Source organism: Lepisosteus platostomus, unplaced genomic scaffold (genome assembly GCF_059453375.1).
Source record: "Lepisosteus platostomus isolate fLepPlt1 unplaced genomic scaffold, fLepPlt1.hap1 Scaffold_124_H1, whole genome shotgun sequence".
NCBI lineage: Eukaryota > Metazoa > Chordata > Actinopteri > Semionotiformes > Lepisosteidae > Lepisosteus > Lepisosteus platostomus.
The window spans coordinates 65,791-85,762 of record NW_028291505.1 but is presented as its reverse complement, the minus strand read 5'-3'; the positions used below and the strand labels follow the sequence as shown (position 1 = coordinate 85,762).

The 19,972-nt window shown below is 57.0% G+C and overlaps 14 non-coding genes and 1 pseudogene across 14 annotated transcripts; 7 read left to right on the top strand and 8 right to left on the bottom strand.

Annotated features, from left to right (window-relative positions):
• The first annotated feature begins 1,012 nt into the window (after positions 1 to 1,012).
• Positions 1,013 to 1,131, top strand: LOC148637306 (5S ribosomal RNA). The gene has a single exon (XR_015931548.1). It is a non-coding gene; the product is annotated as a 5S ribosomal RNA (ribosomal RNA).
• Positions 1,132 to 1,768: 637 nt separating this feature from the next.
• On the bottom strand, positions 1,769 to 1,932 carry LOC148637305 (U1 spliceosomal RNA). Its single transcript, XR_015931539.1, has one exon. It is a non-coding gene; the product is annotated as a U1 spliceosomal RNA (small nuclear RNA).
• A 1,775-nt stretch (positions 1,933 to 3,707) lies between these two features.
• On the top strand, positions 3,708 to 3,826 carry LOC148637304 (5S ribosomal RNA; annotated as a pseudogene).
• Positions 3,827 to 4,462: 636 nt separating this feature from the next.
• Positions 4,463 to 4,626, bottom strand: LOC148637303 (U1 spliceosomal RNA). The gene has a single exon (XR_015931541.1). It is a non-coding gene; the product is annotated as a U1 spliceosomal RNA (small nuclear RNA).
• A 1,807-nt stretch (positions 4,627 to 6,433) lies between these two features.
• Positions 6,434 to 6,552, top strand: LOC148637302 (5S ribosomal RNA). Its single transcript, XR_015931551.1, has one exon. It is a non-coding gene; the product is annotated as a 5S ribosomal RNA (ribosomal RNA).
• Positions 6,553 to 7,188: 636 nt separating this feature from the next.
• LOC148637301 (U1 spliceosomal RNA) lies at positions 7,189 to 7,352 on the bottom strand. The gene has a single exon (XR_015931567.1). It is a non-coding gene; the product is annotated as a U1 spliceosomal RNA (small nuclear RNA).
• Positions 7,353 to 9,140: 1,788 nt separating this feature from the next.
• LOC148637300 (5S ribosomal RNA) lies at positions 9,141 to 9,259 on the top strand. The gene has a single exon (XR_015931546.1). It is a non-coding gene; the product is annotated as a 5S ribosomal RNA (ribosomal RNA).
• A 636-nt stretch (positions 9,260 to 9,895) lies between these two features.
• On the bottom strand, positions 9,896 to 10,059 carry LOC148637299 (U1 spliceosomal RNA). Its single transcript, XR_015931561.1, has one exon. It is a non-coding gene; the product is annotated as a U1 spliceosomal RNA (small nuclear RNA).
• Positions 10,060 to 11,655: 1,596 nt separating this feature from the next.
• LOC148637298 (U1 spliceosomal RNA) lies at positions 11,656 to 11,819 on the bottom strand. The gene has a single exon (XR_015931538.1). It is a non-coding gene; the product is annotated as a U1 spliceosomal RNA (small nuclear RNA).
• A 1,775-nt stretch (positions 11,820 to 13,594) lies between these two features.
• LOC148637297 (5S ribosomal RNA) lies at positions 13,595 to 13,713 on the top strand. Its single transcript, XR_015931550.1, has one exon. It is a non-coding gene; the product is annotated as a 5S ribosomal RNA (ribosomal RNA).
• A 636-nt stretch (positions 13,714 to 14,349) lies between these two features.
• LOC148637296 (U1 spliceosomal RNA) lies at positions 14,350 to 14,513 on the bottom strand. The gene has a single exon (XR_015931555.1). It is a non-coding gene; the product is annotated as a U1 spliceosomal RNA (small nuclear RNA).
• Positions 14,514 to 16,288: 1,775 nt separating this feature from the next.
• On the top strand, positions 16,289 to 16,407 carry LOC148637295 (5S ribosomal RNA). Its single transcript, XR_015931552.1, has one exon. It is a non-coding gene; the product is annotated as a 5S ribosomal RNA (ribosomal RNA).
• A 636-nt stretch (positions 16,408 to 17,043) lies between these two features.
• On the bottom strand, positions 17,044 to 17,207 carry LOC148637294 (U1 spliceosomal RNA). Its single transcript, XR_015931542.1, has one exon. It is a non-coding gene; the product is annotated as a U1 spliceosomal RNA (small nuclear RNA).
• A 1,775-nt stretch (positions 17,208 to 18,982) lies between these two features.
• Positions 18,983 to 19,101, top strand: LOC148637293 (5S ribosomal RNA). Its single transcript, XR_015931549.1, has one exon. It is a non-coding gene; the product is annotated as a 5S ribosomal RNA (ribosomal RNA).
• Positions 19,102 to 19,737: 636 nt separating this feature from the next.
• LOC148637292 (U1 spliceosomal RNA) lies at positions 19,738 to 19,901 on the bottom strand. The gene has a single exon (XR_015931540.1). It is a non-coding gene; the product is annotated as a U1 spliceosomal RNA (small nuclear RNA).
• Between the last annotated feature and the right edge of the window lie 71 nt (positions 19,902 to 19,972).

Genomic DNA, 19,972 nt, shown 5'->3' with positions numbered 1-19,972 from the left:
CGGGCACGTACAGTTCACATTCAAGCCACAAGTACTCCTCTTGGATGTTGCACAAACAAATCCTAACGTCTTGAAAGCATTGCAGCATGTTTGTGTCCCACTTCCCGTGGCTGCGGGACGACTGACACGAACGGACAAACACAATCTGTGGCGTTTAGCGTGACATAGTCTTGCAGGCATCGTGCTGTCTCACTGCAATATTATACCGCTGGAGGAAACAGTCCATCTGGCCATGAAACTCATTTGAACGTCTAGCTACAGCAACTAACAATATCATGATTTATTCAGGATGTGTGGAATCAGCACGTCCCGGAGACAGCTTCCGAAATCGTGAGCATTCTCTGGTGGTAGGGGCGTTCAAGATGGCGCTCAGGTGGGAGGTAAAGTTTAGTGGTTGGGGAGTTTTTTTGAGTTTTTCATGACCTGAATGTTAATTTTTGCTTTTTTTGACTACAGAAAAATAAGGACTTAACACTAGTTGTTTAAACTTCAGTTATAATTGAAAGAAAAAAAAACGATTTTTTTTTAGGTTTAAAAAGTCCGATATGAGTAACACTGGGAAAAGAAAAGAGAGTGCTGGGTCTTCGAAGGAGAACTCTAAGATACCTCAATCGTATATGTATAGCACTACAAAAAAATCGATGGCAACTAAAGGGAAAAGTGAAGCAGCTGCAGGGGCAGCAAGAGGGCGGAGGCGCCGCGCGCCCGGCCGAAGTGTTGGACCGGTGCGCTTTACGTGCTGAAATAAACACGCGACAGCCCCGAAATGTTTCCAGAGTGCTGTGCACTGAAGACTTGCCTGGTGCTCCTCCGTGCAGATTCTTTGTCCTCCTCCAGTGCGGGACGAGCCAACACAAGGGAGCGCATTCGCCAACATCCAGGCACGCAATGCGATTTGGAAAGCAGCTCCTTTCCAAAGAGTTGCACATGAACGATCCTTCAGTCCCGCTCGGGGGGCACGGAGCCCCCGCCACACACAGCTTCAAGTAGCGAGTCAGGCGCCAGGGCTTTCGCTTACGGCCACACCACTCTGAACACGCCCGATCTCGTCTGATCTCGGAAGCTAAGCAGGGTCGGGCCTGGTTAGTACTTGGATGGGAGACCGCCTGGGAATACCAGGTGCTATAAGCTCTTGCTCTCCCGGCCAGCAGGGGTCGCCGTTGGTGCCGTAGGCTTTGGGAGGAAAACCTGCAGGATGGAAAGGTGATCTATAGCCTCATCTCTAGAGATGTTTTGTTGCTGTGGCATGTGTGTGACCCATATTCAAAAAAAAAAAACCCGTCTGTAAAACGAATATCGAAGCTGCCTCTAAATCTGCAAATGAAGATGAGTCGATAAACCACTCGTTTTTCGTATAACTAGACATATATTCATTTGTTACCGATTTCATTCATTGAGCACGGATACAATAGAGGTACAGCCATTCACTGTTTGACATGTCTGCACTGGTACAGAACCGAGCAATCAGAAAACGGGTGAAACTGTCTTTAGACTCAGCATACAGTACCGAGGCCCCCCATGACCAAATAAAGGCTAACCTCGATAATCAGCCTAAAGAACGCAGACTACAGCAAAACGACTGACTTTGAAAAGGGAATGAACGTCCGGAAGGAGTAGTGGAACTAGCTTGAGATGCTTCTCCGGACCCCTAACTAAAAGCCAGCGAGAACCAGCAGCGGCGTCCACTCCTGTCGAACCGGGATCCTTCCGCAGCCACGCAGCTCGTGGTGTCCTAACCCTCCCGTATCTGATTTTGGACCAAGCACATCAGGGGAGAGCGCGAACGCAGTCCCCCACTTCTAGAAATTATGCAGTCGAGATTCCCACATTTGGGGAATTCGCAGGGGTCAACACAGCCGGAGTGCAATGGCCGAGCCTCGCCCTGGGTGAACCTCCTTCTTGATCAAGGTATCTCCCCTGCCAGGTAAGTATGAGTTAAACATGCCCCTGCAAGCGGCCCGCACCCACAGCACAAATCGCGCAGCCTAGGCCACCTCCTCGCCCCGCACGCCACCGCCTCCTGCTGGGCCCACTCTTTCACACACTCACACGCCACACTAACACTCAAAAGTGTGGACAAAACGAGAAAACGAGCGCGCCGTTTCCTACACATCTGCAGTCGCCGTTGCGCATTCGCAGCATGTCCCGGGATGCAATTCGGCCTCATTTGCATAACTCCAGACCGGCAGATCGCCACGCAAGTTCGCGACGTGCGCCTGCCACACACCGAACAAACCTTTTCAGCAATTTCCAAAAAACGGGCCTGCTCGCCTGCCCACAAGGCTCCGTCTCTTACCTGCTCTCCAGAGCCTGCTGCCTTCTGTGCTTTTCTCTCGGCACCGCTGCAGTGCACACAACTCCTGCAGCGGGAGGGGGGGAGAAAGTTCCCACGCTCCGCCGCAGGGAAGGCTCGCTCCGTGCGCACACGTCCTTTCGATGCCAGTCCAACAAGTGCTCCGCATTAGCTGCGTCGGGGCTCCGGCGTGTCGCACCTCACCTCACCTCGCCCTACCCCCTCCTTGAATGTCTGCCGCTGGGCATGCCCCGCTCTCCTCCGCCTTATCTTATCGCGTGTGAGCACCGACAATGGCCACAATGCCGGGGAATGGCACCTGTAAAGTGTTAATTGGGGCACAGGAACAGCCCGTCTCGTCTCGGGGGGGCCGGCTTCAGAGACAATACAGCAAACACAGCGGGGCGGGGGAAGAAGACGACACCACACATGCGGGTACATTCAGCTCCGGCGGGAACGAGACATTTGTCGGTCTTTTCAAGTGCCGAGAGCCGAGCAATCCTTCACTTGTATCGTTTCTCCCCGGTGACTAGATCTGGCCCTGCGACTCTCGACTGGGCTCACCCCCGGGGCAGCCCAGCAGGTGTGAGCCTGGCCAGCACCCGGATAGGAGATTCCACCCCGGAAAAGCTCCGGTTGCTGCTGCTCCTGCAAGAGGTGTGACTGGGACCAGTAGGGAGCGCTCACCCTGCGGGCTGTGTGGCTCTCTTACGCCCCAGCCTCCTGATGGCGACACTCTGCTGCACAAACAGAGGTCAAACCGAGGTCCCGACCCTCCTTGGCCATTAGGAAACCCCAGGGCGTCTCTCAAAAAGAGACGCCGGGGGTGTCCCTCTGGTGTTAGTGCTCCCCTTTACCCATCAGTCGGGGTCTCCTCCTAATCCCCGTCTCACCTGTAACAATCAATGACGAGGCCCCCCTGTCCGTGAGATTTAGTACTCGCGCAAGAGACCGGGGGCAGAGCGCGAACGCGGTCCCCCGCCCCCCACAAAGTGCGCGCTCCGGGTCCTGCAACACAGCGGAAGGGCAGCGAGAAGGAGCCTCTTGCTCTGACGCCGCAAGGCCACAAGAGGGCGGAGGCGCCGCGCGCCCGGCCGACGTGTTGGACCGGTGCGCTTTACGTGCTGAAATAAACACGCGAAAGCCCCGAAATGTTTCCAGAGTGCTGTGCACTGGAGGTTTTTGTCTGGTGAAGACTTGCCTGGTGCTCCTCCGTGCAGATTGTTTGTCCTCCTCCAGTGCGGGACGAGCCAACACAAGGGAGCGCATTCGCCAACATCCAGGCACGCAATGCGATTTGGAAAGCAGCTCCTTTCCAAAGAGTTGCACACGAACGATCCTTCAGTCCCGCTCGGGGGGCACGGAAGCCCCGCCACACACAGCTTCAAGTAGCGAGTCAGGCGCTAGGGCTTTCGCTTACGGCCACACCACCCTGAACACGCCCGATCTTGTCTGATCTCGGAAGCTAAGCAGCGTCAGGCCTGGTTAGTACTTGGATGGGGGACTGCCTGGGAATACCAGGTGCTGTAAGCTTTTGCTCTCCCGGCCAGCAGGGGTCGCCGTTGGTGCCGTAGGCTTTGGGAGGAAAACCTGCAGGATGGAAAGGTGATCTATAGCCTCATCTCTAGAGATGTTTTGTTGCTGTGGCATGTGTGTGACCCATATTCAAAAAAAAAAACCCATCTGTAAAACGAATATCGAAGCTGCCTCTAAATCTGCAAATGAAGATGAGTCGATAAACCACTCGTTTTTCGTATAACTAGACATATATTCATTTGTTACCGATTTCATTCATTGAGCACGGATACAATAGAGGTACAGCCATTCACTGTTTGACATGTCTGCACTGGTACAGAACCGAGCAATCAGAAAACGGGTGAAACTGTCTTTAGACTCAGCATACAGTACCGAGGCCCCCCATGACCAAATAAAGGCTAACCTCGATAATCAGCCTAAAGAACGCAGACTACAGCAAAATGACTGACTTTAAAAAAGGAATGAACGTCCGGAAGGAGTAGTGGAACTAGCTTGAGATGCTTCTCCGGACCCCTAACTAAAAGCCAGCGAGAACCAGCAGCGGCGTCCACTCCTGTCGAACCGGGATCCTTCCGCAGCCACGCAGCTCGTGGTGTCCTAACCCTCCCGTATCTGATTTTGGTCCAAGCACATCAGGGGAGAGCGCGAACGCAGTCCCCCACTACCAGAAATTATGCAGTCGAGATTCCCACATTTGGGGAATTCGCAGGGGTCAGCACAGCCGGAGTGCAATGGCCAAGCCTCGCCCTGGGTGAATCTCCTTCTTGATCAAAGTATCTCCCCTGCCAGGTAAGTATGAGTTAAACAGGCCCCTGCAAGCGGCCCGCACCCACAGCACAAATCGCGCAGCCTAGGCCACCTCCTCGCCCCGCACGCCACCGCCTCCTGCTGGGCCCACTCTTTCACACACTCACACGCCACACTAACACTCAAAAGTGTGGGCAAAACGAGAAAACGAGCGCGCCGTTTCCTACACATCTGCAGTCGCCGTTGCGCATTCGCAGCATGTCCCGGGATGCAATTCGGCCTCATTTGCATAACTCCAGACCGGCAGATCGCCACGCAAGCTCGCGACGTGCGCCTGCCACACACCGAACAAACCTTTTCAGCAATTTCCAAAAAACGGGCCTGCTCGCCTGCCCACAAGGCTCCGTCTCTTACCTGCTCTCCAGAGCCTGCTGCCTTCTGTGCTTTTCTCTCGGCACCGCTGCAGTGCACACAACTCCTGCAGCGGGAGGGGGGGAGAAAGTTCCCGCGCTCCGCCGCAGGGAAGGCTCGCTCCGTGCGCACACGTCCTTTCGATGCCAGTCCAACAAGTGCTCCGCATTAGCTGCGTCGGGGCTCCGGCGTGTCGCACCTCACCTCACCTCGCACTGCCCCCTCCTTGAATGTCTGCCGCTGGGCATGCCCCGCTCTCCTCCGCCTTATCTTATCGCGTGTGAGCACCGACAATGGCTACAATGCCGGGGAATGGCACCTGTAAAGTGTTAATTGGGGCACAGGAACAGCCCGTCTCGTCTCGGGGGGGCCGGCTTCAGAGACAATACAGCAAACACAGCGGGGCGGGGGAAGAAGACGACACCACACATGCGGGTACATTCAGCTCCGGTGGGAACGAGACATTTGTCGGTCTTTTCAAGTGCCGAGAGCCGAGCAATCCTTCACTTGTATCGTTTCTCCCCGGTAACTAGATCTGGCCCTGCGACTCTCGACTGGGCTCACCCCCGGGGCAGCCCAGCAGGTGTGAGCCTGGCCGGCACCCGGATGGGAGATTCCACCCCGGAAAAGCTCCGGTTGCTGCTGCTCCTGCAAGAGGTGTGACTGGGACCAGTAGGGAGCGCTCACCCTGCGGGCTGTGTGGCTCTCTTACGCCCCAGCCTCCTGATGGCGACACTCTGCTGCACAAACAGGCGCCGTCCTTCGGGGGAGGCGTCAAACCGAGGTCCCGACCCTCCTTGGCCATTAGGAAACCCCAGGGCGTCTCTCAAAAAGAGACGCCGGGGGTGTCCCTCTGGTGTTAGTGCTCCCCTTTACCCATCAGTCGGGGTCTCCTCCTAATCCCCGTCTCACCTGTAACAATCAATGACGAGGCCCCCCTGTCCGTGAGATTTAGTACTCGCGCAAGAGACCGGGGGCAGAGCGCGAACGCGGTCCCCCGCCCCCCACAAAGTGCGCGCTCCGGGTTCCCTCTCGGGGCCCTGCAACACAGCGGAAGGGCAGCGAGAAGGAGCCTCTTGCTCTGACGCCGCAAGGCCACAAGAGGGCGGAGGCGCCGCGCGCCCGGCCGACGTGTTGGACCGGTGCGCTTTACGTGCTGAAATAAACACGCGAAAGCCCCGAAATGTTTCCAGAGTGCTGTGCACTGGAGGTTTTTGTCTGGTGAAGACTTGCCTGGTGCTCCTCCGTGCAGATTGTTTGTCCTCCTCCAGTGCGGGACGTGCCAACACAAGGGAGCGCATTCGCCAACATCCAGGCACGCAATGCGATTTGGAAAGCAGCTCCTTTCCAAAGAGTGGCACACGAACGATCCTTCAGTCCCGCTCGGGGGGCACGGAACCCCCGCCACACACAGCTTCAAGTAGCGAGTCAGGCGCCGGGGCTTTCGCTTACGGCCACACCACCCTGAACACGCCCGATCTCGTCTGATCTCGGAAGCTAAGCAGCGTCGGGCCTGGTTAGTACTTGGATGGGAGACTGCCTGGGAATACCAGGTGCTGTAAGCTTTTGCTCTCCCGGCCAGCAGGGGTCGCCGTTGGTGCTGTAGGCTTTGGGAGGAAAACCTGCAGGATGGAAAGGTGATCTATAGCCTCATCTCTAGAGATGTTTTGTTGCTGTGGCATGTGTGTGACCCATATTCAAAAAAAAAAACCCGTCTGTAAAACGAATATCGAAGCTGCTTCTAAATCTGCAAATGAAGATGAGTCGATAAACCACTCGTTTTTCGTATAACTAGACATATATTCATTTGTTACCGATTTCATTCATTGAGCACGGATACAATAGAGGTACAGCCATTCACTGTTTGACATGTCTGCACTGGTACAGAACCGAGCAATCAGAAAACGGGTGAAACTGTCTTTAGACTCAGCATACAGTACCGAGGCCCCCCATGACCAAATAAAGGCTAACCTCGATAATCAGCCTAAAGAACGCAGACTACAGCAAAACGACTGACTTTGAAAAGGGAATGAACGTCCGGAAGGAGTAGTGGAACTAGCTTGAGATGCTTCTCCGGACCCCTAACTAAAAGCCAGCGAGAACCAGCAGCGGCGTCCACTCCTGTCGAACCGGGATCCTTCCGCAGCCACGCAGCTCGTGGTGTCCTAACCCTCCCGTATCTGATTTTGGACCAAGCACATCAGGGGAGAGCGCGAACGCAGTCCCCCACTACCAGAAATTATGCAGTCGAGATTCCCACATTTGGGGAATTCGCAGGGGTCAGCACAGCCGGAGTGCAATGGCCGAGCCTCGCCCTGGGTGAACCTCCTTCTTGATCAAAGTATCTCCCCTGCCAGGTAAGTATGAGTTAAACAGGCCCCTGCAAGCGGCCCGCACCCACAGCACAAATCGCGCAGCCTAGGCCACCTCCTCGCCCCACACGCCACCGCCTCCTGCTGGGCCCACTCTTTCACACACTCACACGCCACACTAACACTCAAAAGTGTGGGCAAAACGAGAAAACGAGCGCGCCGTTTCCTACACATCTGCAGTCGCCGTTGCGCATTCGCAGCATGTCCCGGGATGCAATTCGGCCTCATTTGCATAAATCCAGACCGGCAGATCGCCACGCAAGCTCGCGACGTGCGCCTGCCACACACCGAACAAACCTTTTCAGCAATTTCCAAAAAACGGGCCTGCTCGCCTGCCCACAAGGCTCCGTCTCTTACCTGCTCTCCAGAGCCTGCTGCCTTCTGTGCTTTTCTCTCGGCACCGCTGCAGTGCACACAACTCCTGCAGCGGGAGGGGGGGAGAAAGTTCCCGCGCTCCGCCGCAGGGAAGGCTCGCTCCGTGCGCACACGTCCTTTCGATGCCAGTCCAACAAGTGCTCCGCATTAGCTGCGTCGGGGCTCCGGCGTGTCGCACCTCACCTCACCTCGCCCCACCCCCTCCTTGAATGTCTGCCGCTGGGCATGCCCCGCTCTCCTCCGCCTTATCTTATCGCGTGTCAGCACCGACAATGGCCACAATGCCGGGGAATGGCACCTGTAAAGTGTTAATTGGGGCACAGGAACAGCCCGTCTCGTCTCGGGGGGGCCGGCTTCAGAGACAATACAGCAAACACAGCGGGGCGGGGGAAGAAGACGACACCACACATGCGGGTACATTCAGCTCCGGCGGGAACGAGACATTTGTCGGTCTTTTCAAGTGCCGAGAGCCGAGCAATCCTTCACTTGTATCGTTTCTCGCCGGTGACTAGATCTGGCCCTGCGACTCTCGACTGGGCTCACCCCCGGGGCAGCCCAGCAGGTGTGAGCCTGGCCGGCACCCGGATAGGAGATTCCACCCCGGAAAAGCTCCGGTTGCTGCTGCTCCTGCAAGAGGTGTGACTGGGACCAGTAGGGAGCGCTCACCCTGCGGGCTGTGTGGCTCTCTTACGCCCCAGCCTCCTGATGGCGACACTCTGCTGCACAAACAGAGGTCAAACCGAGGTCCCGACCCTCCTTGGCCATTAGGAAACCCCAGGGCGTCTCTCAAAAAGAGACGCCGGGGGTGTCCCTCTGGTGTTAGTGCTCCCCTTTACCCATCAGTCGGGGTCTCCTCCTAATCCCCGTCTCACCTGTAACAATCAATGACGAGGCCCCCCTGTCCGTGAGATTTAGTACTCGCGCAAGAGACCGGGGGCAGAGCGCGAACGCGGTCCCCCGCCCCCCACAAAGTGCGCGCTCCGGGTTCCCTCTCGGGGCCCTGCAACACAGCGGAAGGGCAGCGAGAAGGAGCCTCTTGCTCTGACGCCGCAAGGCCACAAGAGGGCGGAGGCGCCGCGCGCCCGGCCGACGTGTTGGACCGGTGCGCTTTACGTGCTGAAATAAACACGCGAAAGCCCCGAAATGTTTCCAGAGTGCTGTGCACTGGAGGTTTTTGTCTGGTGAAGACTTGCCTGGTGCTCCTCCGTGCAGATTGTTTGTCCTCCTCCAGTGCGGGACGAGCCAACACAAGGGAGCGCATTCGCCAACATCCAGGCACGCAATGCGATTTGGAAAGCAGCTCCTTTCCAAAGAGTTGCACACGAACGATCCTTCAGTCCCGCTCGGGGGGCACGGAAGCCCCGCCACACACAGCTTCAAGTAGCGAGTCAGGCGCCGGGGCTTTCGCTTACGGCCACACCACCCTGAACACACCCGATCTCGTCTGATCTCGGAAGCTAAGCAGCGTCGGGCCTGGTTAGTACTTGGATGGGAGACTGCCTGGGAATACCAGGTGCTGTAAGCTTTTGCTCTCCCGGCCAGCAGGGGTCGCCGTTGGTGCCGTAGGCTTTGGGAGGAAAACCTGCAGGATGGAAAGGTGATCTATAGCCTCATCTCTAGAGATGTTTTGTTGCTGTGGCATGTGTGTGACCCATATTCAAAAAAAAAAACCCGTCTGTAAAACGAATATCGAAGCTGCCTCTAAATCTGCAAATGAAGATGAGTCGATAAACCACTCGTTTTTCGTATAACTAGACATATAGTCATTTGTTACCGATTTCATTCATTGAGCACGGATACAATAGAGGTACAGCCATTCACTGTTTGACATGTCTGCACTGGTACAGAACCGAGCAATCAGAAAACGGGTGAAACTGTCTTTAGACTCAGCATACAGTACCGAGGCCCCCCATGACCAAATAAAGGCTAACCTCGATAATCAGCCTAAAGAACGCAGACTACAGCAAAACGACTGACTTTGAAAAGGGAATGAACGTCCGGAAGGAGTAGTGGAACTAGCTTGAGATGCTTCTCCGGACCCCTAACTAAAAGCCAGCGAGAACCAGCAGCGGCGTCCACTCCTGTCGAACCGGGACCCTTCCGCAGCCACGCAGCTCGTGGTGTCCTAACCCTCCCGTATCTGATTTTGGACCAAGCACATCAGGGGAGAGCGCGAACGCAGTCCCCCACTACCAGAAATTATGCAGTCGAGATTCCCACATTTGGGGAATTCGCAGGGGTCAGCACAGCCGGAGTGCAATGGCCGAGCCTCGCCCTGGGTGAACCTCCTTCTTGATCAAGGTATCTCCCCTGCCAGGTAAGTATGAGTTAAACAGGCCCCTGCAAGCGGCCCGCACCCACAGCACAAATCGCGCAGCCTAGGCCACCTCCTCGCCCCGCACGCCACCGCCTCCTGCTGGGCCCACTCTTTCACACACTCACACGCCACACTAACACTCAAAAGTGTGGGCAAAACGAGAAAACGAGCGCGCCGTTTCCTACACATCTGCAGTCGCCGTTGCGCATTCGCAGCATGTCCCGGGATGCAATTCGGCCTCATTTGCATAACTCCAGACCGGCAGATCGCCACGCAAGCTCGCGACGTGCGCCTGCCACACACCGAACAAACCTTTTCAGCAATTTCCAAAAAACGGGCCTGCTCGCCTGCCCACAAGGCTCCGTCTCTTACCTGCTCTCCAGAGCCTGCTGCCTTCTGTGCTTTTCTCTCGGCACCGCTGCAGTGCACACAACTCCTGCAGCGGGAGGGGGGGAGAAAGTTCCCACGCTCCGCCGCAGGGAAGGCTCGCTCCGTGCGCACACGTCCTTTCGATGCCAGTCCAACAACTGCTCCGCATTAGCTGCGTCGGGGCTCCGGCGTGTCGCACCTCACCTCACCTCGCACTGCCCCCTCCTTGAATGTCTGCCGCTGGGCATGCCCCGCTCTCCTCCGCCTTATCTTATCGCGTGTGAGCACCGACAATGGCCACAATGCCGGGGAATGGCACCTGTAAAGTGTTAATTGGGGCACAGGAACAGCCCATCTCGTCTCGGGGGGGCCGGCTTCAGAGACAATACAGCAAACACAGCGGGGCGGGGGAAGAAGACGACACCACACATGCGGGTACATTCAGCTCCGGCGGGAACGAGACATTTGTCGGTCTTTTCAAGTGCCGAGAGCCGAGCAATCCTTCACTTGTATCGTTTCTCCCCGGTGACTAGATCTGGCCCTGCGACTCTCGACTGGGCTCACCCCCGGGGCAGCCCAGCAGGTGTGAGCCTGGCCGGCACCCGGATGGGAGATTCCACCCCGGAAAAGCTCCGGTTGCTGCTGCTCCTGCAAGAGGTGTGACTGGGACCAGTAGGGAGCGCTCACCCTGCGGGCTGTGTGGCTCTCTTACGCCCCAGCCTCCTGATGGCGACACTCTGCTGCACAAACAGGCGCCGTCCTTCGGGGGAGGCGTCAAACCGAGGTCCCGACCCTCCTTGGCCATTAGGAAACCCCAGGGCGTCTCTCAAAAAGAGACGCCGGGGGTGTCCCTCTGGTGTTAGTGCTCCCCTTTACACATCAGTCGGGGTCTCCTCCTAATCCCCGTCTCACCTGTAACAATCAATGACGAGGCCCCCCTGTCCGTGAGATTTAGTACTCGCGCAAGAGACCGGGGGCAGAGCGCGAACGCGGTCCCCCGCCCCCCACAAAGTGCGCGCTCCGGGTTCCCTCTCGGGGCCCTGCAACACAGCGGAAGGGCAGCGAGAAGGAGCCTCTTGCTCTGACGCCGCAAGGCCACAAGAGGGCGGAGGCGCCGCGCGCCCGGCCGACGTGTTGGACCGGTGCGCTTTACGTGCTGAAATAAACACGCGAAAGCCCCGAAATGTTTCCAGAGTGCTGTGCACTGGAGGTTTTTGTCTGGTGACCAAGCACATCAGGGGAGAGCGCGAACGCAGTCCCCCACTTCTAGAAATTATGCAGTCGAGATTCCCACATTTGGGGAATTCGCAGGGGTCAACACAGCCGGAGTGCAATGGCCGAGCCTCGCCCTGGGTGAACCTCCTTCTTGATCAAGGTATCTCCCCTGCCAGGTAAGTATGAGTTAAACAGGCCCCTGCAAGCGGCCCGCACCCACAGCACAAATCGCGCAGCCTAGGCCACCTCCTCGCCCCGCACGCCACCGCCTCCTGCTGGGCCCACTCTTTCACACACTCACACGCCACACTAACACTCAAAAGTGTGGGCAAAACGAGAAAACGAGCGCGCCGTTTCCTACACATCTGCAGTCGCCGTTGCGCATTCGGACCATGTCCCGGGATGCAATTCGGCCTCATTTGCATAACTCCAGACCGGCAGATCGCCACGCAAGTTCGCGACGTGCGCCTGCCACACACCGAACAAACCTTTTCAGCAATTTCCAAAAAACGGGCCTGCTCGCCTGCCCACAAGGCTCCGTCTCTTACCTGCTCTCCAGAGCCTGCTGCCTTCTGTGCTTTTCTCTCGGCACCGCTGCAGTGCACACAACTCCTGCAGCGGGAGGGGGGGAGAAAGTTCCCACGCTCCGCCGCAGGGAAGGCTCGCTCCGTGCGCACACGTCCTTTCGATGCCAGTCCAACAACTGCTCCGCATTAGCTGCGTCGGGGCTCCGGCGTGTCGCACCTCACCTCACCTCGCACTGCCCCCTCCTTGAATGTCTGCCGCTGGGCATGCCCCGCTCTCCTCCGCCTTATCTTATCGCGTGTGAGCACCGACAATGGCCACAATGCCGGGGAATGGCACCTGTAAAGTGTTAATTGGGGCACAGGAACAGCCCATCTCGTCTCGGGGGGGCCGGCTTCAGAGACAATACAGCAAACACAGTGGGGCGGGGGAAGAAGACGACACCACACATGCGGGTACATTCAGCTCCGGCGGGAACGAGACATTTGTCGGTCTTTTCAAGTGCCGAGAGCCGAGCAATCCTTCACTTGTATCGTTTCTCCCCGGTGACTAGATCTGGCCCTGCGACTCTCGACTGGGCTCACCCCCGGGGCAGCCCAGCAGGTGTGAGCCTGGCCGGCACCCGGATGGGAGATTCCACCCCGGAAAAGCTCCGGTTGCTGCTGCTCCTGCAAGAGGTGTGACTGGGACCAGTAGGGAGCGCTCACCCTGCGGGCTGTGTGGCTCTCTTACGCCCCAGCCTCCTGATGGCGACACTCTGCTGCACAAACAGAGGTCAAACCGAGGTCCCGACCCTCCTTGGCCATTAGGAAACCCCAGGGCGTCTCTCAAAAAGAGACGCCGGGGGTGTCCCTCTGGTGTTAGTGCTCCCCTTTACCCATCAGTCGGGGTCTCCTCCTAATCCCCGTCTCACCTGTAACAATCAATGACGAGGCCCCCCTGTCCGTGAGATTTAGTACTCGCGCAAGAGACAGGGGGCAGAGCGCGAACGCGGTCCCCCGCCCCCCACAAAGTGCGCGCTCCGGGTCCTGCAACACAGCGGAAGGGCAGCGAGAAGGAGCCTCTTGCTCTGACGCCGCAAGGCCACAAGAGGGCGGAGGCGCCGCGCGCCCGGCCGACGTGTTGGACTGGTGCGCTTTACGTGTTGAAATAAACACGCGAAAGCCCCGAAATGTTTCCAGAGTGCTGTGCACTGGAGGTTTTTGTCTGGTGAAGACTTGCCTGGTGCTCCTCCGTGCAGATTGTTTGTCCTCCTCCAGTGCGGGACGAGCCAACACAAGGGAGCGCATTCGCCAACATCCAGGCACGCAATGCGATTTGGAAAGCAGCTCCTTTCCAAAGAGTTGCACACGAACGATCCTTCAGTCCCGCTCGGGGGGCACGGAAGCCCCGCCACACACAGCTTCAAGTAGCGAGTCAGGCGCCGGGGCTTTCGCTTACGGCCACACCACCCTGAACACGCCCGATCTCGTCTGATCTCGGAAGCTAAGCAGCGTCGGGCCTGGTTAGTACTTGGATGGGAGACTGCCTGGGAATACCAGGTGCTGTAAGCTTTTGCTCTCCCGGCCAGCAGGGGTCGCCGTTGGTGCCGTAGGCTTTGGGAGGAAAACCTGCAGGATGGAAAGGTGATCTATAGCCTCATCTCTAGAGATGTTTTGTTGCTGTGGCATGTGTGTGACCCATATTCAAAAAAAAAAACCCGTCTGTAAAACGAATATCGAAGCTGCCTCTAAATCTGCAAATGAAGATGAGTCGATAAACCACTCGTTTTTCGTATAACTAGACATATATTCATTTGTTACCGATTTCATTCATTGAGCACGGATACAGTAGAGGTACAGCCATTCACTGTTTGACATGTCTGCACTGGTACAGAACCGAGCAATCAGAAAACGGGTGAAACTGTCTTTAGACTCAGCATACAGTACCGAGGCCCCCCATGACCAAATAAAGGCTAACCTCGATAATCAGCCTAAAGAACGCAGACTACAGCAAAACGACTGACTTTGAAAAGGGAATGAACGTCCGGAAGGAGTAGTGGAACTAGCTTGAGATGCTTCTCCGGACCCCTAACTAAAAGCCAGCGAGAACCAGCAGCGGCGTCCACTCCTGTCGAACCGAGATCCTTCCGCAGCCACGCAGCTCGTGGTGTCCTAACCCTCCCGTATCTGATTTTGGACCAAGCACATCAGGGGAGAGCGCGAACGCAGTCCCCCACTACCAGAAATTATGCAGTCGAGATTCCCACATTTGGGGAATTCGCAGGGGTCAGCACAGCCGGAGTGCAATGGCCGAGCCTCGCCCTGGGTGAACCTCCTTCTTGATCAAGGTATCTCCCCTGCCAGGTAAGTATGAGTTAAACAGGCCCCTGCAAGCGGCCCGCACCCACAGCACAAATCGCGCAGCCTAGGCCACCTCCTCGCCCCGCACGCCACCGCCTCCTGCTGGGCCCACTCTTTCACACACTCACACGCCACACTAACACTCAAAAGTGTGGGCAAAACGAGAAAACGAGCGCGCCGTTTCCTACACATCTGCAGTCGCCGTTGCGCATTCGGACCATGTCCCGGGATGCAATTCGGCCTCATTTGCATAACTCCAGACCGGCAGATCGGCACGCAAGCTTGCGACGTGCGCCTGCCACACACCGAACAAACCTTTTCAGCAATTTCCAAAAAACGGGCCTGCTCGCCTGCCCACAAGGCTCCGTCTCTTACCTGCTCTCCAGAGCCTGCTGCCTTCTGTGCTTTTCTCTCGGCACCGCTGCAGTGCACACAACTCCTGCAGCGGGAGGGGGGGAGAAAGTTCCCGCGCTCCGCCGCAGGGAAAGCTCGCTCCGTGCGCACACGTCCTTTCGATGCCAGTCCAACAAGTGCTCCGCATTAGCTGCGTCGGGGCTCCGGCGTGTCGCACCTCACCTCACCTCGCCCTACCCCCTCCTTGAATGTCTGCCGCTGGGCATGCCCCGCTCTCCTCCGCCTTATCTTATCGCGTGTGAGCACCGACAATGGCCACAATGCCGGGGAATGGCACCTGTAAAGTGTTAATTGGGGCACAGGAACAGCCCGTCTCGTCTCGGGGGGGCCGGCTTCAGAGACAATACAGCAAACACAGCGGGGCGGGGGAAGAAGACGACACCACACATGCGGGTACATTCAGCTCCGGCGGGAACGAGACATTTGTCGGTCTTTTCAAGTGCCGAGAGCCGAGCAATCCTTCACTTGTATCGTTTCTCCCCGGTGACTAGATCTGGCCCTGCGACTCTCGACTGGGCTCACCCCCGGGGCAGCCCAGCAGGTGTGAGCCTGGCCGGCACCCGGATAGGAGATTCCACCCCGGAAAAGCTCCGGTTGCTGCTGCTCCTGCAAGAGGTGTGACTGGGACCAGTAGGGAGCGCTCACCCTGCGGGCTGTGTGGCTCTCTTACGCCCCAGCCTCCTGATGGCAACACTCTGCTGCACAAACAGAGGTCAAACCGAGGTCCCGACCCTCCTTGGCCATTAGGAAACCCCAGGGCGTCTCTCAAAAAGAGACGCCGGGGGTGTCCCTCTGGTGTTAGTGCTCCCCTTTACCCATCAGTCGGGGTCTCCTCCTAATCCCCGTCTCACCTGTAACAATCAATGACGAGGCCCCCCTGTCCGTGAGATTTAGTACTCGCGCAAGAGACCGGGGGCAGAGCGCGAACGCGGTCCCCCGCCCCCCACAAAGTGCGCGCTCCGGGTCCTGCAACACAGCGGAAGTGCAGCGAGAAGGAGCCTCTTGCTCTGACGCCGCAAGGCCACAAGAGGGCGGAGGCGCCGCGCGCCCGGCCGACGTGTTGGACCGGTGCGCTTTACGTGCTGAAATAAACACGCGAAAGCCCCGAAATGTTTCCAGAGTGCTGTGCACTGGAGGTTTTTGTCTGGTGAAGACTTGCCTGGTGCTCCTCCGTGCAGATTGTTTGTCCTCCTCCAGTGCGGGACGAGCCAACACAAGGGAGCGCATTCGCCAACATCCAGGCACGCAATGCGATTTGGAAAGCAGCTCCTTTCCAAAGAGTTGCACACGAACGATCCTTCAGTCCCGCTCGGGGGGCACGGAAGCCCCGCCACACACAGCTTCAAGTAGCGAGTCAGGCGCCAGGGCTTTCGCTTACGGCCACACCACCCTGAACACGCCCGATCTCGTCTGATCTCGGAAGCTAAGCAGCATCGGGCCTGGTTAGTACTTGGATGGGAGACTGCCTGGGAATACCAGGTGCTGTAAGCTTTAGCTCTCCCGGCCAGCAGGGGTCGCCGTTGGTGCCGTAGGCTTTGGGAGGAAAACCTGAAGGATGGAAAGGTGATCTATAGCCTCATCTCTAGAGATGTTTTGTTGCTGTGGCATGTGTGTGACCCATATTCAAAAAAAAAAACCCGTCTGTAAAACGAATATCGAAGCTGCCTCTAAATCTGCAAATGAAGATGAGTCGATAAACCACTCGTTTTTCGTATAACTAGACATATATTCATTTGTTACCGATTTCATTCATTGAGCACGGATACAATAGAGGTACAGCCATTCACTGTTTGACATGTCTGCACTGGTACAGAACCGAGCAATCAGAAAACGGGTGAAACTGTCTTTAGACTCAGCATACAGTACCGAGGCCCCCCATGACCAAATAAAGGCTAACCTCGATAATCAGCCTAAAGAACGCAGACTACAGCAAAACGACTGACTTTGAAAAGGGAATGAACGTCCGGAAGGAGTAGTGGAACTAGCTTGAGATGCTTCTCCGGACCCCTAACTAAAAGCCAGCGAGAACCAGCAGCGGCGTCCACTCCTGTCGAACCGGGATCCTTCCACAGCCACGCAGCTCGTGGTGTCCTAACCCTCCCGTATCTGATTTTGGACCAAGCACATCAGGGGAGAGCGCGAACGCAGTCCCCCACTACCAGAAATTATGCAGTCGAGATTCCCACATTTGGGGAATTCGCAGGGGTCAACACAGCTGGAGTGCAATGGCCGAGCCTCGCCCTAGGTGAACCTCCTTCTTGATCAAGGTATCTCCCCTGCCAGGTAAGTATGAGTTAAACAGGCCCCTGCAAGCGGCCCGCACCCACAGCACAAATCGCGCAGCCTAGGCCACCTCCTCGCCCCGCACGCCACCGCCTCCTGCTGGGCCCACTCTTTCACACACTCACACGCCACACTAACACTCAAAAGTGTGGGCAAAACGAGAAAACGAGCGCGCCGTTTCCTACACATCTGCAGTCGCCGTTGCGCATTCGCAGCATGTCCTGGGATGCAATTCGGCCTCATTTGCATAACTCCAGACCGGCAGATCGCCACGCAAGCTCGCGACGTGCGCCTGCCACACACCGAACAAACCTTTTCAGCAATTTCCAAAAAACGGGCCTGCTCGCCTGCCCACAAGGCTCCGTCTCTTACCTGCTCTCCAGAGCCTGCTGCCTTCTGTGCTTTTCTCTCGGCACCGCTGCAGTGCACACAACTCCTGCAGCGGGAGGGGGGGAGAAAGTTCCCGCGCTCCGCCGCAGGGAAGGCTCGCTCCGTGCGCACACGTCCTTTCGATGCCAGTCCAACAAGTGCTCCGCATTAGCTGCGTCGGGGCTCCGGCGTGTCGCACCTCACCTCACCTCGCACTGCCCCCTCCTTGAATGTCTGCCGCTGGGCATGCCCCGCTCTCCTCCGCCTTATCTTATCGCGTGTGAGCACCGACAATGGCCACAATGCCGGGGAATGGCACCTGTAAAGTGTTAATTGGGGCACAGGAACAGCCCGTCTCGTCTCGGGGGGGCCGGCTTCAGAGACAATACAGCAAACACAGCGGGGCGGGGGAAGAAGACGACACCACACATGCGGGTACATTCAGCTCCGGCGGGAACGAGACATTTGTCGGTCTTTTCAAGTGCCGAGAGCCGAGCAATCCTTCACTTGTATCGTTTCTCCCCGGTGACTAGATCTGGCCCTGCGACTCTCGACTGGGCTCACCCCCGGGGCAGCCCAGCAGGTGTGAGCCTGGCCGGCACCCGGATAGGAGATTCCACCCCGGAAAAGCTCCGGTTGCTGCTGCTCCTGCAAGAGGTGTGACTGGGACCAGTAGGGAGCGCTCACCCTGCGGGCTGTGTGGCTCTCTTACGCCCCAGCCTCCTGATGGCGACACTCTGCTGCACAAACAGAGGTCAAACCGAGGTCCCGACCCTCCTTGGCCATTAGGAAACCCCAGGGCGTCTCTCAAAAAGAGACGCCGGGGGTGTCCCTCTGGTGTTAGTGCTCCCCTTTACCCATCAGTCGGGGTCTCCTCCTAATCCCCGTCTCACCTGTAACAATCAATGACGAGGCCCCCCTGTCCGTGAGATTTAGTACTCGCGCAAGAGACCGGGGGCAGAGCGCGAACGCGGTCCCCCGCCCCCCACAAAGTGCGCGCTCCGGGTCCTGCAACACAGCGGAAGTGCAGCGAGAAGGAGCCTCTTGCTCTGACGCCGCAAGGCCACAAGAGGGCGGAGGCGCCGCGCGCCCGGCCGACGTGTTGGACCGGTGCGCTTTACGTGCTGAAATAAACACGCGAAAGCCCCGAAATGTTTCCAGAGTGCTGTGCACTGGAGGTTTTTGTCTGGTGAAGACTTGCCTGGTGCTCCTCCGTGCAGATTGTTTGTCCTCCTCCAGTGCGGGACGAGCCAACACAAGGGAGCGCATTCGCCAACATCCAGGCACGCAATGCGATTTGGAAAGCAGCTCCTTTCCAAAGAGTTGCACACGAACGATCCTTCAGTCCCGCTCGGGGGGCACGGAAGCCCCGCCACACACAGCTTCAAGTAGCGAGTCAGGCGCCAGGGCTTTCGCTTACGGCCACACCACCCTGAACACGCCCGATCTCGTCTGATCTCGGAAGCTAAGCAGCGTCGGGCCTGGTTAGTACTTGGATGGGAGACTGCCTGGGAATACCAGGTGCTGTAAGCTTTTGCTCTCCCGGCCAGCAGGGGTCGCCGTTGGTGCCGTAGGCTTTGGGAGGAAAACCTGAAGGATGGAAAGGTGATCTATAGCCTCATCTCTAGAGATGTTTTGTTGCTGTGGCATGTGTGTGACCCATATTCAAAAAAAAAAACCCGTCTGTAAAACGAATATCGAAGCTGCCTCTAAATCTGCAAATGAAGATGAGTCGATAAACCACTCGTTTTTCGTATAACTAGACATATATTCATTTGTTACCGATTTCATTCATTGAGCACGGATACAATAGAGGTACAGCCATTCACTGTTTGACATGTCTGCACTGGTACAGAACCGAGCAATCAGAAAACGGGTGAAACTGTCTTTAGACTCAGCATACAGTACCGAGGCCCCCCATGACCAAATAAAGGCTAACCTCGATAATCAGCCTAAAGAACGCAGACTACAGCAAAACGACTGACTTTGAAAAGGGAATGAACGTCCGGAAGGAGTAGTGGAACTAGCTTGAGATGCTTCTCCGGACCCCTAACTAAAAGCCAGCGAGAACCAGCAGCGGCGTCCACTCCTGTCGAACCGGGATCCTTCCGCAGCCACGCAGCTCGTGGTGTCCTAACCCTCCCGTATCTGATTTTGGACCAAGCACATCAGGGGAGAGCGCGAACGCAGTCCCCCACTACCAGAAATTATGCAGTCGAGATTCCCACATTTGGGGAATTCGCAGAGGTCAGCACAGCCGGAGTGCAATGGCCAAGCCTCGCCCTGGGTGAACCTCCTTCTTGATCAAAGTATCTCCCCTGCCAGGTAAGTATGAGTTAAACAGGCCCCTGCAAGCGGCCCGCACCCACAGCACAAATCGCGCAGCCTAGGCCACCTCCTCGCC